Raw genomic sequence first — 4,265 nt, forward strand, 5'->3', positions numbered from 1 at the left:
CTGGGCTTCTAACCTCACAAAAACACACTGCAACACTCTACAGACCATACAGAACAAGGCCCTAAAAATAATCACAGGCTGAACAGCTACTGCACTCACAGACCACCTACATCAAAAAACCAAAGTCCTCAAAGTCAAGGATCACCTAGACATGAGAGGCACCCAGTTTCTTGCTGCAGCCTCCACAAACCCACAACATCCACTTCAGTACATGGCAGCACATCCACCCACACCAAGGAACATCAAAACAACACCCAGCACACGATACCAGTGGTAACGTTCTCGCTTGCCATCTGATAGACGGGAGTTCGCGCCTCGCTCAGGTTGCTGAAAAGTTTCACTGACGAAGTGGGTGGTTACTGTCCCCCTGGAGCAAGGGGACGGGTGTGTGGGTGTGTGAAGGTCACAGCCTTGCCCTTAGATCGGACTATATGAGCTCTCAACTCCCTTCCGGGAGGGTAAAATGCTGACGATCACGACCATCAAGTGATCTTGACCGACCCGGTGAATTACAAATACTGTCATCTCTCCCCCCTCGCCCCACCTCAGACAAGCTTCCAGAAGCATATCCACACTCAGATCACTCGCCACTCCATTCAGTCACTTAAAGACAACACACAGCTGCATGCATGGCCTCCTGACATCCACCCTTCTGAATCCTATCTTCCTCGTGAGGACAGGGTACACCTGGCCAGGCTGAGATGTGGGCACCATCCAGCCCTCTTAAGCTACCAGAAGAGGCTGGATGATTCCGTCGCTGATGCCTGTCCAGGATGCAACACTGCACCCCATACTATTCAGCACATTATGGAAGACTGCATTGCACACAATCACCTACGCCAACAACACAACATACACTCTTTGAGAGCTCTGTGGGAAAGCCCGGTCTCGGCCATGGCCTTCCAAAGGGACTCAGGGCTGTTCGGCCAGACTGCCTAGGGAACAACTACTACTACAAAGACCCCTTAGCACGTAGGGAGAGCCCTCTCAATGTCAGAAGAGGCAAGAGCTCCCTGAACTTCTTCCAACCACTTCTCACCCTAGCCACAGAGCTAGCTCCAGCCCCACCTCCAGCACACATGTTTCCCAAATAACAAAACTCTTCCACACACTCAAGAGATTCACCAGCAAGTTCAATCCTTTCATGCCTGACAATCTCCACCTGCTCTCCCCGACACACCGTACACATAAAATCAGCATTATCTCGCAGTCTACCTCTGATACCACTACATCTCTAGTGCACTCATTTACCACAAACACCACATAAGATAGAATTACTTCCCACGCCCTTGTGGCAAACTGCACTTGGCCACTCTCCCTTGTCTTTGACAGTACCGCCACCAACCCAAGATATTATCACTTTTGTTTTATCTGCATTTACCCTTAAGCCCTTGTGCCCCATACCATCACTCCACTTCCTAAACCTTTCCTCCACCACCCTTTCGTTCTCTGTAATCAACACCAAATCATCAGCATACAACATCTCCCATGGGAGTCCGCTTCTAAAGTCATGTGAGAGGGCTTCAAGTACCATGATAAACAACATGTGACTCAGAACTGACCCCTGATGCACACCAACGTTCATGGAAAACTCATCACTCAAATCTCCATTCACTCTTACCTGGGTGCGAGCACCCACATACATAGCCATAACCACCCTAACCAGCCACTCCTCCAAGCCAAGCTTTCTCATTGCCCACTTCACCACCTTTCTTGGGACTCGGCCAAAGGCCTTTTTCCAAATCAACAAAAACAAAATACAGATCCCTTCTCCTACCAATATATTTTTCCTGAAGCTGTCGAACAATGAATATAGCATCAGTGGTCCCCCCACCTGGCATAAACCCAAACTGCATCTCATCAATATTCACTCTTTCTCTAATCATACCTTCTAAAACTCTCTCCATTACCTTCATTATCTGATCTAAAAGCTTTATACCTCTATAATTTCCTCTTTCCAGGGCATCACTCTTCCCTTTATGCACATTTACAGTTACACACTTCAGCCAATCATCTGGGACAACACATTCATAAATAATCATATTTATCAGGTCAGTGACTAACCTCACCCCTATATTTCCTGGGGCCTTCAGCATTTCGGCAGTCAACCCAGACACACCTGCTGCCTTCCCCACCTTCATCCTGCCTATTGCCTCACTCACAGTAGCAGCATCAATCAAAGTCCAAGGACCAAACACTGGATCTGCTGGCTCCAAACCTTCCCTGTCCCAGTCAAACTCCTCATTCAACAACCGGGTATAATAGTCTCTCCACGCATCTTTAATATCCCTGCTGTTCACCACTACCCTTCCTTCATCATTCTTCACACAGTGCTCACCTATAATATCCTGATTATCCCTCTTCATCTGATTTGCCACCTTAAATATCATATTTTTCCTTTTCCCATGATTCAGGTTATCAAGTAAAAGTGTGTGTGACTCAGACTTTGCCCTGTATACCTCTCTTTTAGCCCTACGCTTGGCAGCCAAGTATTCCTCCTTGCTACCACCCTTCTTCCATTCCCGGAAAAGCCTTCTTTTCTCCCTAACTGCAGCTTCTACACCCTCATCCCACCACCAAGTTACTTTATGTCTTGGTGGTCCTCTTGTCCAGCTGCATGTTACATCAGTAATTCTCAAGAGATTGTTCTTGAGGGCTCTGTACTGTTCATTAATGCCTCTGTCTGTTGCTCCCTGTTCAACCACCACTCTCCTCATCTCGCAATAGAAGGCATCCCTTACTGCTTGGTTTTTCAGCTTCCATACTTTCCTCCTAGGTACTGTACATAAGTCCTCTTTGTCATCACGTGTTCTTTAAACACCATATCACAAATCAATAGTTTGTGCTGCTGCACACACTCCTCACTTCCTATAACTGTAACATCCCTCACTAACCTCCTATCAGCCCTCCTAACCAGAAAATAATCTGTCTGACTGCTATTTCCCCCAGACTCATATGTATTTAACCTACTCTCTCGTTTCCTAAAATATGTGTTGCACAGAATCATGTCTGTTGCCTCCTCAAACTTGAGTATCCTTTCCCCTTCCTCATTCCTTATACCATACGTGAGCCTATAAAATCAGGACAGATGAACACTTGGGCCAGTCGAGCAGGACCGGTCGCCCTCTGCTAGTCCCTCCTTGCTCTGCAGTAAGGGAACACTTGTTAGAGTGTGATGTGCCTCCGAAAAAAGATTATTTTACTATCTTAGATTCTTGTTGCAGTGCCGACATTAGGATTTTAGAGTCACTTTACATCAAGAAATATGCCCCTAAATTAAATAATAATACATCAGCCTGCCGATTGTACATAGGATAAATTTTCAGTGTTTTAATAATTTTTTATAATATGTTTTTTATTTTTTTAACACTTTTCTTAACTTTCAGTAAACCTTGAAAATGGCATAGTCTCTGTGCCGAAACTTTTGTACTACAAATAAAGATGCTGTTCGTTGCTGTTCTGGTGTTTCGCTTCTTGAGTTGAGGGTATTATTAAAGGTCACCTTTGTCGGCCTCCGCTTAGTGTCAGAAGGCCAGAAATGAAAACTTGGGAACCAGTGGCCCGATTGGAATAGAAATTGATTTATTCTTCATGTTAGAGCATTTTAATCCTATGAAGTTTCTGGGCCAGGCAGATTATGTCCGTGCTAGAGTTAGCCACTCTCACACTGATTCACGTCTTCGCACCGTGATATTTTTCTTTGATTGCTCTGTATACTTAAATTTTTCATGGTAGAATGTTGGTTTTGTTGTAATTTTCAAGCTGAATAGTTGTACTTTATCATAGTATGTTAAAAAAAATAGAACAAAGAAAATAAAAGTAAAAATGACAAGTTGATGTTAGGTGAAAACTAAAAACTTTATATCATCTATCTGTCTATCTACTGCCAGATGCCTCAATCCCGTTTGGGATGGCCACAAACAAATCGCCTCCACGTCACCCTGTCTCCCGCCGTTTCACTGCCCTGCTCCCAACTCACACTCCCCTCTCTCATATACCTCTCCACCCCATCCCTCCATCTCATCCTTGGCCTCCCCCTCCCCCCCTCCACCTCACTTACATACACTCTCCTCGTCAGTTTTTCACCCTCCATCCTCTCCACATGGCCAAACCACCTCAGTGTATTCCTCCTAACGCATCCTATCACATCCACATCCACACCACAACGCTCCTTTATATCCTCATTTGTCAGCCTGTCTCTCCATGTGACTCCACAGGCTCCTCTTAACCTGCCCCGTGCCAGTGCCGTTTTAAAACGGTCTTAC

The sequence above is a fragment of the Coenobita brevimanus genome, chromosome 13, assembly GCF_032717465.1.
Source record: "Coenobita brevimanus isolate Jiangsu-jjx chromosome 13, ASM3271746v2, whole genome shotgun sequence".
Lineage (NCBI taxonomy): Eukaryota > Metazoa > Arthropoda > Malacostraca > Decapoda > Coenobitidae > Coenobita > Coenobita brevimanus.